The sequence below is a fragment of the Sinohyriopsis cumingii genome, chromosome 16 (genome assembly GCF_028554795.1).
Source record: "Sinohyriopsis cumingii isolate HCF-2022 chromosome 16, ASM2855479v2, whole genome shotgun sequence".
NCBI classification, from domain to species: Eukaryota; Metazoa; Mollusca; class Bivalvia; order Unionida; family Unionidae; genus Sinohyriopsis; species Sinohyriopsis cumingii.
In genome coordinates this window covers 46,634,278-46,650,016 of record NC_142976.1, presented here as the reverse complement: position 1 = coordinate 46,650,016, position 15,739 = coordinate 46,634,278, and the positions used below count along the sequence as shown (strand labels likewise).

At 33.3% G+C, this 15,739-nt stretch overlaps 1 protein-coding gene across 2 annotated transcripts in view; it reads right to left on the bottom strand.

Annotated features, from left to right (window-relative positions):
- The window catches only part of LOC149780352 (uncharacterized), a 130,776-nt gene that overhangs the window by 39,851 nt on the left and 75,186 nt on the right, over window positions 1–15,739 (bottom strand). Inside the window, exon 1 of one of the 2 annotated variants that reach the window (XM_089937245.1) lies at window positions 9,022–9,141. The exons of the other annotated variant lie outside the window; for it this stretch is intronic. The gene's annotated coding sequence lies outside the window, so the exon portion shown is untranslated. Of the gene's footprint in view, window positions 1–9,021; window positions 9,142–15,739 lie in introns of those variants that run through there. 2 annotated transcript variants of the gene reach the window in all.

Genomic DNA, 15,739 nt, shown 5'->3' with positions numbered 1-15,739 from the left:
GCTTATTAGTTTTTAGGTGCCAAAAGCATCCATTTAATGTGACACATTTACATTTTCTGACATAGGTTATTAAGGAAATGTGTTCATTATCGATACAGTTTTAAAGCAATGGCATCGTGCGTCATCTAAAAATACTTTTACGTCAAACATGACTGAGACAGAGGATATATAAGCAACGTTAATTTATGTGTACATAAATAATAAAGTATTTATTTCACTAACTAACATCCTCCTCCATTACCTCCACTCCCACTAATCCATGAATTATGAGTTAGAGTGAATACATGTATCACGCACCTCTCTTTGTTGAATTGCTCCAAGAGCTGTCACATTTGAAGCATCAAAGTATGAATCGAAAATGTTATGATATCGTATTTATCTTAATGGAAAAGTTCACTATGTGTAGATCTAGTAACATTCTACATGTTTCTTGTTCTGTATAATGGTGTAATTATTATTATTTACTGCTTGAATTTATTGTCTTCGGAAGCTAAACGCATATGATTCTCTACGACAGCAGGGTTAGGGTTAACTAGTGCATTGGCTTTAGAAGCTAAATGCGTAGGATTATCTTCAAGAGCATGTTTCTTGAGACATATTTCATTTCTATTTCTTTCTCTTTGTTTTGTCATTTGTGCATTAATTCAAAAGCCATTGCTCGCGTAATTTAGAGATTGCGTTCCCACTAACTAAAATGCGCAAATAAATACACTTTTAAAGTAAATTTGTTAACTGCAAATCATGCGTCAGTGCCTTCGTTTAGTTTTAAAGGAAGGTATGAACTACGTCAGTGATTGTAAAGAATGTCTTCAATCATACAAATGCGTTGGCCTTCGATATCGATTTGGTCTTAGACAAGTTCGTTGATAGTTGAGTCATTCAAACTTCCAGTCGCAAAAAGGATAATAGGTCTACGAACGTTTGCATTACTGCAGTAGAAATGACTAGTATTTACAATGGTTTTCAAGTGTCAGATTAATACATTTACAATACTTTGTTGGGATTTTCCCCTTTTGTTTGTTGCTTCTGGATGATATCAGAAATCGAATAAATTAGCATAAGCATGTGCTTTTTATATCTCTAGTTAATGATTAGAAAGTCAGAGAAGCTTCCAAAAGCAGGCTGGGTTGAGTGCGTGGTTTGGGTTATTCTTTGTGCAATACAAGTAATGTTTTTATGCTTTATCAATCGGACTCTAAACCTAACAATTTCAGGCAAAAGCGATCGATCAGCAGGTGTTGTTTTTATTTTTGTTTTGTATTTTGGAATGAACGCCAATACAAAGTGATGAATTGATAAGATTATACTGAGCCGACTTTGTTACATTTTGGTCAACAAGCCGAAGTTGAGTAATATCTCATGGTAGACATAACTTTTACTACTACATCATGGTAGACATAACTTTTACTACTACATCATGGTAGACATAACTTTTACTACTACATCATGGTAGACATGTCAAATGTGGCTCCATTTGGTATACATAACGAATATTACTACTCCATTTTGGTAGGTATGCTGAATTTAACTACTTCATTTTCTTAGACATTTGACTATCACATCTTAGTAGACAGGTCGAATTTGTCTACTCCATTTTGGTAGACATGCCGAATTTGACTCCATTTTTGTAGACATGTTGTATTTGGCCACTCTATTTTGGTATACATGCCGAATTTGACTCCATTTTTGTAGACATGCTGAATTCGACTACTTCATTTTCGTAGACATTTGACTATCACATCTTGGTAGACAAGTCGAATTTGACTACTCCTTTCTGGTAGACATTCAACTACTTAATATTGGTGGACATGCCAGTAAATGAGAAGACTAGTAACTTGTCTGTAAAGTTTAGATAAATACTATACTCATTTGATAACAATGATAACAAAGCAACTAAGAGACACAACCATATCATACGGTTAGGGTTAGAGTTAGACACCAGAATATCATATGGTTATGGTTATGGTTAGACAAAACAATATAATATGTTCGAGTTATGGTTTGACACTACAATAGCATATTGTTTAGTCTGAGCTAATGTTAAACATATAACCCTAACCCTGTTTAAACTGTAAAAACTATCTAGATCTTCACTCAGACAAAAAATCATGTTCGATACCTCAAGAGTCTGAAAAACCTTTACGCTATAAACTGTACTGTTATGTATATTCAATTTGCATTATTTATTAGATAATTTCTTATATTTTGTATTTCATTATACGCTATTGTAAGGAAACTTACGTATGTTGGAATTAATCTCGTCCAAAGTCAAGTTTATTTTCTACTTGACCTGGACTTATTTTTCTTTATTATGTAAACAACTTATACATAGCTACAATATTCTCTATATATAAGTTTTTTTTTCAGGATAATTACCAGAGGTAACAATGTTTATTTTAATCTGCATCTCTTTTATTCAGAGTCTTCCCCTTACCATTTGCCAGGTGTACATGCTATTTTCCAGGTTATATTTCATACTTTTTGCAACAGACTGCTAATATGGCTAACATTTTTGTAAACATCAATAACTTTCAAGAAGGTTATTTTCCATTCGGTCAAGTTTTCTTTTAGAAAATATTTCTTGTGACCTGCGGTCAAGTAGAACACTACATAATCTTGCTACTGGGAAAAAAATATTCATTCTTGTTTAAGACCTAGCATAATCAATTTGAATTAATGATGTGTTTAGTGTTCAATTGGGATAGAATTTATTTCTTCAAATTATTTAACTCAGTGAATTTTTTCCCTGGAAATTCAGGGTGATCATAAAATAAAATATTCTTGGACAGAGGAATTCATTGGGATTTATTGTGTATTCAATCTGGGAATTATATGACTGTGTTTCGAAACAAAACTGTTGGCACATCAGCATTATACAGGACATCACAAACACATCAAAACATTTCAAGGCTTCGACTTAATTTAGATTTCACTAACGTTGTTTCAAAACATTACATTATTAGGACTTGTGTCTGTAATTTTATGATTATTTGGATATTTAATTCGCAATAATGTAAGCTTTTTTATTTCATTTTCACGCTGAATTATAGGGAAATAAATTTTTTGTTGACTTTTATAAAGTTTGCTGCTTTTCACTCTTCTCTGTTAGTTATTTTAATAACATAGACTCGTACAGTACATTAAAACATTAATTAGTACATTAAAGTATTCATTGCTGCATAAACTATAATTGTATTAGCACACTAACGCTATAAACAGGTTTACTACATTCAAAGATTCATACATACACTATAAACAGTCTTACTACATTCAAAGAATCATACATACGCATAAACAGTCTTACTACTTTCAAAGAATCATACATACGCATAAACAGTCCTACTACATTCAAAGAATTATACATACGCATAAACAGTCCTACTCCATTCAAAGAATCTTACATACTCATAAACAGTAATACTACATTCAAAGAATCATACATACGCATAAACAGTCCTACTACATTCAAAGAATCATACATACGCATAAACAGTCCTACTACATTCAAAGAATCATACATACGCATAAACAGTCCTACTACATTCAAAGAATCATACATACGCATAAACAGTCCTACTACATTCAAAGAATCATACATACGCATAAACAGTACTACTACATTCAAAGAATCATACATACGCATAAACAGTCCTACTACATTCAAAGAATCTTACATACGCATAGACAGTCCTACTACATTCAAAGAATCATACATACGCATAGACAGTCCTACTACATTCAAAGAATCATACATACGCATAAACAGTCCTACTACATTGAAAGAATCATACATACGCATAAACAGTACTACTACATTCAAAGAATCATACATATGCATAGACAGTCCTACTACATTCAAAGAATCATACATACGCATAAACAGTCCTACTACATTGAAAGAATCATACATACGCATAAACAGTACTACTACATTCAAAGAATCATACATATGCATAGACAGTCCTATTACATTCAAAGAATCATACATACGCATAAACAGTACTACTACATTCAAAGAATCATACATATGCATAGACAGTCCTACTACATTCAAAGAATCATACATACGCATAAACAGTCCTACTACATTCAAAGAATCATACATACGCATAAACAGTCCTACTACATTCAAAGAATCATGCATACGCATAAACAGTACTACTACATTCAAAGAATCATGCATACGCATAAACAGTCCTACTACATTCAAAGAATCATACATACGCATAAACATTCATATCACATTCAAAGAATCTTACATACGCATAAACAGTCCTACTACTTTCAAAGAATCATACATACGCATAAACAGTCCTACTACATTCAAAGAATCATACATGCGAATAAACAGTCCTACTACATTCAAAGAATCATACATACGCATAAACAGTCCTACTACATTCAAAAAATCTTACATACGCATATACAGTCCTACTACGTTCAAAGAATCATACATGCGCATAAACAATCCTTCTACATTCAAAGAATCTTACATACGCATAAACAGTCCTACTACACTGAAAGAATCATACATACGCATAAACAGTCCTACTACGTTCAAAGAATCATGCATGCGCATAAGCAATCCTTCTACAGTCAAAGAATCTTACATACGCATAAACAGTCCTACTACATTGAAAGAATCATACATACGCATAAACAGTCCTACTACATTCAAAGAATCATACATACGCATAAACAGTACTACTACAGTCAAAGAATCATACATACGCATAAAGAGTACTACTACATTCAAAGAATCATACATACGCATAAACAGTCCTACTACATTCAAAGAATCATGCATACGCATAAACAGTCCTTCTACATTCAAATAATCATACGTACGCATAAACAGTCCTACTACATTCAAAGAATCATTGATACGCATAAACAGTCCTACTACATTCAAAGAATCATACATACGCATAAACAGTCCTACTACATTCAAAGAATCATACATACGCATAAACAGTCATATCACATTCAAAGAATCTTACATACGCATAAACAGTCCTACTACATTCAAAGAATCATACATACGCATAAACAGTCATATCACATTCAAAGAATCTTACATACGCATAAACAGTCCTACTACTTTCAAAGAATCATACATACGCATAAACAGTCCTACTACATTCAAAGAATCATACATACGCATAAACAGTCCTACTACATTCAAAAAGAATCATACATACACATGAACAGTCCTACTACATTGAAAGAATCATACATACGCATAAACAGTCCTACTACATTCAAAGAATCATACATATGCATAAACAGTCCTACTACATTCAAAGAATCATACATACGCATAAACAGTCATATCACATTCAAAGAATCTTACATACGCATAAACAGTCCTACTACTTTCAAAGAATCATACATACGCATAACCAGTCCTACTACATTCAAAGAATCATACATACGCATAAACAGTCCTACTACATTCAAAGAATTATACATACGCATAAACAGTCCTACTGCATTCAAAGAATCATACATACGCATAAGCAGTCATATCACATTCAAAGAATCATACATACGCATAAACAGTCCTACTACATTCAAAGAATCATACATACACATAAGCAGTCGTACTACATTCAAAGAATCATACATAACCATGACCAGACTTAGGACATTAAAAGATTAATTACTGACATCCGTTTCAAACGTACTTAGTATGTTAAAAGACTAATTATTTACATCCGCTATAACAGACATAGTTTGTTAAAATATTAATTTCTTAAACCCGCTATAAACAGACTTAGTATATTAAAAGATTAATTACGTGCACCCGCTACAAACATACTTAGTACATTTATAGATAATTCGTTACAACCGCAATAACTGTCTTAGTAAAGTAAAATATGAATTACTTAAGCAATGAAAAGACTGAGTACGTTAATGGATTTACTAGCATACACTATGAACATAATTAGTATATTAAGCGATTAATTACTTACATTTACTACATACTTATAACATTAAAAGATTAATTACGGTTTGAAAAAGTGAATGATGTAAATGTTTGTCAGAATATCGAAGGAAATACCATGTGTTTGGATGTCGGTTAGTTGATGATGCCGGTAAATATTTGTCATAATATCGAAGTATATACCATGTGTTTGGATGTCGGTTAGTTGATGATGCCGGTAAATATTTGTCATAATATCGAAGTATCTACAGTGGGCTTCATTTCTATTAGTTTATCATGCCTTCTATAAAATCACACATCTAATTTATAGTTTACGATGCATGTATCTAAATTACTAATTTTGGATTTTATTGCCAGTCTGCTTTTACCCCGTGATTTAAATTAAATTTAATTAACTATCAAGCCATCAGCCTCCATCTTGGAGTTTCTAACTTCATTTAGACATTCCTTTCAGTCGAATATATTTTAAGAATGCATGGTAGTTTGTTATTATAAGAATCAACTTACTCTATGTATTTCATGCAGTGTGCTTTTTGTTATTACAAAAATCAACTTTCTCTATGTATTTCTTAGAGTGATGTTTTTAATTACAAAAATCAACTTACTCTTTGTATGTCTTACAGTGTGACGTTATTACAAGAATCAACTTACTCTATGTATTTCATACAGTGTGATGTTTGTTATTAGAAGAATCGACTTACTCTATGTAGTTCACGCACATAAACACACACACACACACACACACACATTAACACACACATCAACACGCACACACACACACACACACACACACACACACACATATATATATATATATATATATATATATATATATATATATATATATAAAGAGAGAGAGACAAAGAGATATATGAAGCTATTGCAAAACATGTGATACTTGTGATGCCAGTTTGTCTAGTTGAAATGCTACGGTACCGCACACGCGTATTTCTTGGCTAATTGGGGTCTTAACACAATATGATAAAGGAAAACTTCCAATAGTAGCTTTCATTGCTTTTTGACTTAGAAAATTGATGTATTGTAATAAAAGGAAAGAACGAGCAAATAGAACTATGCAATACTAGCTCCTCTCTGCTTTTGATTCATTATTCAATACTATTCAACACTATATGATATGGCTTGCAAACGCGAGACATGAGCTGATTAAAGACCGTCATGGATAGGTAACAATAGGCATTTACTAATCCAGGCTTTATCCAGGATAAGAGCAATATATTTCCTCAAGAAACTAACTCGTACGGTCAATATAATGATTCTGTCGTAACAGTTTAGTCCACTATTATATTCAGTTATGTTGTTTACTTTGATAGTTTGAACGGATATAATCATACAGACCAGTGTTGCTATTAAAACGGAAGAAGGAATACGATAATGGAACACTTAGCTTAATAAGTCATAATAGGTATAACCATTTGGATTGTACAGGAAAGAGTGGTGGAAAATATTTTACTTGAACACATATAAATCAAACTATATTTTAAAGAAACTTGTCAATGACAGTCAATATAACCTATGTCATTTAATTTGGAGCAAAACTTCTTAATATTTAGCAAAAGCAATCTATTCCTGGCATTGTGTTGATCTATCAGTTTATCTAGACAGGTAAACACGCATGAAGGTATGGACATTTACAACTTTCTGGAAGAACTGGGGAGACCAATATAAATGAATTGCATCTCACTCGTATTCGTCCAAACAAAGAAAACATATATGTTTATTGCAGTCCATCTAGCTCTTCCAGTCGGTAAAATAAATGCGTCTGTACACTGGAGCTTGTTGGGTGTGTATATGTGTATGTGTGTGTGTGTGATTTGGATTTTTAACGTAGCTTTAACAATTTTTCAGTCATATCGCTATGATGTCTGCAGTGTGGCAGTTTATAGTGATATCTAGCACTGGGGCACCATGCCGCAGACATGTAGCATGATGTCCCACCTAGTTGCATTATCCTGACACCCAGGCCGACCAGTCCTAACACTAACCTCTTAATGCTGAGCGCCAAGCGAGGCAGATGTTAATACCATTTGAGTTAGTCTTTGGTATGACTCGGTCGGCGATAGAACCCACGACCTCCCGCCTCCAAGGCGGACGCTCTAACCACCAGGTCACCGGAGCTTGTCTTTAGTTTGTATGTTAGTCAATCAAGCGAAATATTTAATTGAAATTACACATATATTTGCTGTGATTTGTGGGGAAAACCATGACACATAATATTGTGGCTACATGGCAAATCGATAACGTCCTTGACAAATAGTTCTGACACACACACACACACACACACACACACACACACACACACACACACACACACACACACACACAGTGGACGCTTTCCTGGCCAAAATGTAATGTAATACAATTTCCTTGTTCGTCACAATTTAAATATTATATGTTGATGAAACAAAGTGAATTCATTTATTTTCATTGTTTTCCATTTCCACCAGTTTGGAGAACCTACATTACATTTTTACTTTGCGAAAAGAGTAAATATACAGTATCTGAAAGAAATGAGTTTCACCCTCTTTGTGTTCCCTTCAGTAAATAACAGACTGCTACCAAATTTAGGTATTATAAAGTTTACTTGGAGAACGAGAAACAATAATCTGACCGTAGAAAAGCCAAACCTAGTGCATCGGCAATACATATAAAATGTCTTTATATTTATTTTTGCACATTACGTTAACATGTACATAATATACATATAAATACCTACCAAAAGGTGGATTTGTCCAAACACAAAAATTACTCTATTATATGTATAATAATTGAATACGGCTGACGTCATACAATCAGGATAAATTTGGCGCTATCATGCATGATAATCGTCTTATGATTGACGGCTTCAGTTTGGACCGCAAACTACTGTTTGATAAATGTAACAAAGAAGTAAATAATCCGCAAACCGCAAAGGGAAAGTTCTACTATTTCAGTTACATAACGAGAAATAATTGTAATGGATGCTGACATGTTCGTTAATATAATGAGAAGCAACTGTTATGGATGGCGTAATTGTCGGTACAATTGAATAAATAATACTGATAAAAAGATCGTACCTGCTTTGCAATAATTTTCCCTTTATGGTAAAGTGTACATTCCTCTACTACAAGCAAGAGACGGAATATGCTGCGTCTTCCTCGCACAATATGGATATGTAAGCTTGTCGTGTGTCAACGGCATCCAGTCTGCCAATTTATAGCCGGCCAAATAAATTATTGATTATTTTTAAACTGGATGCAAGTTTGCTTGTTGAAAGACGGAAATTGAGCCATTTGTATAATGTTTATGGCATAGCAAAATGAAATATATCGTAAACTAGTGTACAAAACATTATATTGAGAGCATATGAGATTGGGAGCAATGACACATGAACGGACCTTAAAAATGTGTAATTTATTAAGTTTTACCTTTACAATGTTTGAAAACATTATTATGTAAATGACGTTGGAGTTGGCAATACAACCTCTACATGTTATTCTGATAGTTAGAATTGTATGTTTTCATGATGTCAATACATTCAGGTCTAGTATTATGCATGTCTGTTCCCCAATAATAGAAGTATCTCGTCTTCTTTCTCTAACATTCATGTTTTAACGTTTTAAATAAAACCTCTATGTACAGGCATATTAAAACAGATTGTTTTGGTACAGCTATTAGATTTTCAAACGTACATTAAACATTTGCATTTTGGGTAAAAAATGGGTATAGTCTTCATTCCGTTCTCGTGTATTCTTTAGACAAATAAATGAAGTCAAGGGCATCTTTGCGTAAAAGGCAGTTCAAAATATCCTCAAACTGCTTGTAATAAATTATTTTTTTCTCCATACGTTTTGCATTAATGAATCCGAAATTTCATTTCTAGGAGATAAACGTATATTAACATTTTTTTTATATCCAAATAACATGCATACATCAACAGTTTCGCACCAAGGACAAAGAACAAACCGATTTTAACCAATATGAAAGCCACCAAAAGAATCGCTTGGAATGATGCTCGTAGAAAAATCTTTAAGAATATCCTTTCCTTTCAGTGTGGTCTCTAATCTTATAGAAAGTTAGTACCCTGCCGGAAAAGAACACCCGTTACTTATATCTACCTCTCGTCTGGCTGAACAATACATATTAGGATTATTATCTTAAGTTGAGTCAATAATATTGTTATTTGTTTACAAAGCTTGACCTGGCCTACGTGATGATTATCGAATGCTTTGTAGTAGTTTTGGTAACAGACCTTCCAATAGTTCTAGAACAATAAACGTTTGACCTCATCCGGGGTTATTTGTACGTCTTAAGTTTTTATATAAATCATCTGGAAAATGAGCAATTCAAGCTGTATTACTGTTGTTCAGTATATTGATTGGGGTTAAATTATATAGTGCAGAATATTCTCCACTCGAAATACAAAGTGCTTAAAAAATAGTTTTGGACAGAGAAACATGGATATATATAGTGAAATTCAAATAACGATATATTCTTGGATTATATTATTGTGATTCAATGAAAGGCTGTTGGTACATCGCCACGATGAAGGCCATCAAAGGCACATCAACACATTCAGTGTTGTATTTGGAAATTCCACTAAAGTTTAGTCAGAACTTAATTCATTAGGACTTGTTTCAGTGTTATAGGATTATTTGGGATTAATTCGCAATACCGTAAATCATTTTTAAATCTTCAATTAATATGCTGAGAAATACATTATTTGTTGATTTTTAGCATGTTTCCTGCTTCTGACTCATTTGTATTACTTAAAACCGTAGTTTATATATATATATATATATATATATATATATATATATATATAGAGAGAGAGAGAGAGAGAGAGAGAGAGAGAGAGAGAAGGATAAGTTATATGAAAACAGTTCTGAACCATTGGCTGATAAATTTTGTTTCTTTATTTTATTGAATATATCCTACTGACGCAAGTAAAGCGTTGTGCATTTTTCAAACACTGTCTGGGTTGATTCTATGGAGAAAATGAGACTGACATTTGTTTTGCACCAATCCTGTGCTTTACCTCTGGTGCTACGAAGACTTCTTTTGAATTATGTTACCTTTATCTGATTTATGTACTTTAAATGACTAGGCAGATAGTTTTGATGATGCTTAGAAAGATATTATACAATCCCTATTATATCATGTTAGAATGAATCAGAAAGAAAGACTGAGTTATACGAAAAAACTTGTTAGTCGTCCAAATAGTGCTGATCACAATATTATCAACAGTTCTCGTCCCCACTTCTTTTCTTATCTTTATATCGAAGACATTGTATGTTCAACAACGAAACAATATTCAAATGGAGGGCCATATAGCGGATAGTGAGACTGAACAAAAACATAATCATTTGGACATAATTACACATTTATTCTCGAAAACATAAGCCATGAGGTGTTATTTAATTTTTAAAGTTAAACACTGCAAGATATATCAACCAAACAACGAGAGATAGCATGATCACGTTTGTGCTTTTAAAGAGTACTGAATAGTTCGGCTTTATTGGAAAGCGGATTGTCATAGTCGTTACAGCTTCTTTATTTATCATGTTTTCATAATTCATCATGTGTCCACTGTTTATAAGACACGTCAAGATTGACAGTCAACTCCACCGCTTACAATATACGCCAACACGGACATTCAAGTCAAGTGCTTACAAGAAACACAAAGAATGACGGTCAGGTCCAGAATTGCAGGACATTCCAAGACTGACATACAAGTCCAGCGCTTGCAAGAAACGCCACGACTGACAGTCAATTACAGTACAAACAAGAAACTCCTAATTGACAGCCAATTACAGTGAACACAATAAACGCCACGACAGACAATCAAGTCCAGTGCTTACAATAACCGACAATAATCACCGTCAAGTCCAGTGCTTACAAAATCGACAAAACCGAGAGACACGTCTAGTGTTTACAAGAAAAGACAAGACTTGCTAATAAAAACTTATTTTGAATATTTAGAAAATGAATGCGGAACTTTGTCCAATGTAAGTATAGACTTATTTTTCCAATGTATTGAATATACTTAATTTTTCAAATATTGATTTGACGTGATTGTCTAATGTTTTTTTATGGGTTAATTGTCAGGTGTATGATAGGGACTTAACTGTTGATTGTATTGCATGGACTTAACTCTTTAATGTATTAAATTAACTTAATTTTACAATGTATTGCATGGACTGAATTACCCAGTGTATTGTATGATCAGTCAATCATATGGACCTAATTTTTCCAATGTATTGTTTAGACTTTTAATTACTATTGTTTTGACAAATTTGAGAACATTTAATTTGGTTAACAAACTATAACTATTTCATAGTACTGAGTAGGATGCCATAATATGTCATATCGTCGGAGACTTCGTCATATCACTAAACATGTTTCAAATGGCCTACTATATTTAAAGGGGCACAATTTTATTATGTTTATTCTTGATTATAATTGTTTATATTTAGTGTAGTAGAGATAAAAACAGTTTAATGTCTTATAATCAATCAAATATTAAACAGTTTATATTATCGTCTTAACTGTCTAAATGTTTATTGATATCAATTAGCAATTATCACTTAAGCCAAACGATATATGCCATAACTACGACACAGTTAGATTATCAGCAAAGATGACAAGCATAAAATAAAGAATTGAAACGCCACCTTTATTGCACACATTCTTCTGGAACTAGAATGCGATTGTGTTGAGAATGAAAATGGCAACATTACCTCATTATAAGCATGGGGTTCTTGGTCACAGATAAACACGTATTTCCATATAAAAGTTCTGGCTCCACGAATATTCCTATTTATTGACAATACAGTCCTGATCCAGTTAAACATATTGATATGTATTGACAACACAATCATGGTACAAGAAATCATATTACTGTTTACTGACAAGACAAACCTGGTCCAATGAGTCATATTGCTGTTTACTGACAAGGAAAGCCTGGTACGGTGGGTCAAATCGCTGTTTACTGACAAGGAAAGCCTGGTCCAGTGGGTCATACAGCTGTTTACTGACAATGCAAGACTGGTCCAGTGAGTCACATTACTACTTGCCAGAATCAATTATACAGACTCAGTTCTGCCGGCGGGTATGAGGCGGTAAAGTTAGGTTTGTGAAGTTTGCATTTGGATCAGACTTATATGCGAGTGTATGTGATAATTAATCGATCTAAATAGTGCGAGTGTATAAGATACTTAATCGATCTAAATAGTACGAGTGTATAACATACTTAATCGAATGAGATACTTAATCGATCTAATTAGTACAAGTGTATGCGATACTTCATCGATCTAAATAGTACGAGTGTATGCGATACTTAATCGATCTATATAGTACGAGTTCATCTGGTGCTTGACCAATCTAAATAGTATGAGTGTATGCGATCCTTAATCAATCTAAATAGTACGAGTGTATGCGATACTTAATAGATCTAAATAGTGCGAGTGTATGCGATACTTAATCGCTCTAAAATAGTACGAGTATGTGATACTTAATCGATCTAAAAAGTGCGAATGTATGTGATACTTAATCGATCTAAATCGTGCGAGTTTATGTGGTGCTTGAACGATCTAAATAGTGCAAGTTTTTTTGGTACTTAATAGATCTAAATATTACGAGTGTATGCGACACTTAATTGATCTAAATAGTGCGAATATATGCGATACTTAATCGATCTAAATATTACGAGTGCATCCGATACTTAATCGATCTAAATAGTACGAGTGTATGTGATACTTAATCGATCTAAATCGTGCGAGTTTATATGGTGCTTGACCGATCTAAATAGTGCGAGACTTTTTGGTACTTAATAGATCTAAATAGTACGAGTGTATGCAACACTTAATTGATCTAAATAGTGCGAATATATGCGATACTTAATCGATCTAAATAGTACGAGTGTATGCTATACTTAATCTAATAGTGCGAGTGTATGTGGTGCTTGACCAATCTTAATAGTACGAGTGTATGTGATACTTAATTGATCTAAATATTACTAGTGCATGCGATACTTAATCGATCTAAATAGTACGAGTGTATGCGATCTAAACAGTGCGAGTGTATATGATAATTGATCAATCTAAACAGTGCGAGATTATGTGGTACTTGACCGATCTAAATAGTGTGAGGTTTTCTGGTACTTAACAGATCTAAATAATACGAGTGTATGCGATACTTAATCGATCTAAATAATGCGAGTTTATCTGGTACTTGATCGATCTAATTAGTGTGAGTATATGTGGTACTTAATCGATCTAAATAATGCGAGTTTATGCCGTATTTGACCGATAGTTAATGCGGTACTTTATTGATCTAAATAATTTGAGTTTAGGCGGTATTTAATAACTCGAAATAGTGTGAGTTTATACGGTACCGAATTAAAATCTAAATCATCTCTTGGGATCAATAATATCGTATTTGAAACTACCACACGTTTATGCGGATGTATACTCATTATTTTGTTATCTTTTAACATGGCTGGGGCTTACAACATTTGACCATGTGCTGTGTTGCAGGTCAGCATGATATGACAATTATGACTCTGTAAGCACACATTAATTAATGAGAACGCATTGTTTTAGAGAATACACATCCTATCAAAGTATAAAACTAGAGACGTTATAGATTAATCACATAAGTATGGATGCAGTTTGAGACATACCTATCCAGCATCCATCACATTTGGCTAATCTATAAACATGATTTAATCCCTGAATCAGATTTGGAACATAAAGAAATGTTACATCTTTTCTTTTCTTTGAAAGGAATCTACTGTATTTTTTGTATTACAAATAAGGTGACATCTAAATCAGCTTAACTAATGTGCTGAATGGACGTCATTATCAGGATATAGTTCGGTACATTAACTTAAAAACTGACTGGACGACTTTATCAAGACATAGGTAAACTACCTTAACAACTGACTGGACGACTTTATCATGACATAGGTAAACTACCTTAACAACTGACTGGACGACCTCATCATCACATAGGTAAACTACCTTAACAACTGGCTTGACGTCTTTATCATGACATAGGTAAACTATCTTAACAACTGACTGGACGACTTTATCATGACATAGGTAAACTACCTTAACAACTGACTGGAAGACTTTATCATGACATAGGTAAACTACCTTAACAACTGACTCGACGACTTTATCATGACACAGGTAAACTACCTTAACAACTGACTGGAAGACTTTATCATGACATAGGTAAACTACCTTAACAACTGACTGGACGACTTTATCATGACATAGGTAAACTACCTTAACAACTGACTGCACGTCTTTATCATGACATAGGTAAGCTACCTTAACAACTGACTGGACGACTTTATCATCACATAGGTAAACTACCTTAACAACTGACTTGACGTCTTTATCATGACATAGGTAAACTACCTTAGCAACTGACTGGACTTCTTTATCGTGATATAGTTAAGTAAACTACTTGGCAATCATTTAAATAAAATTAAAAGACCAATGTCAGAATTTTAGAACAGAAGATACGACTTGCACATTTGTATAGTTACTTCAACTTATAATTTTCATTGCATAGTTGTTTAGGTATTTCAACCGATATTATTTTTGCACAACTGTATATGTCATTCAACAGATAATTATCATGGCACAATTTGCAGTAATGTCTTATGGAATCGACCCACCTGTCGTGTTTTATGGAATCGACCCACCTGTCATTGCCAATGTCATTAGGACAGGGAATTACTGGGTAATGCTTGTTTATTTACCACAAGGGTACATGCTTTTA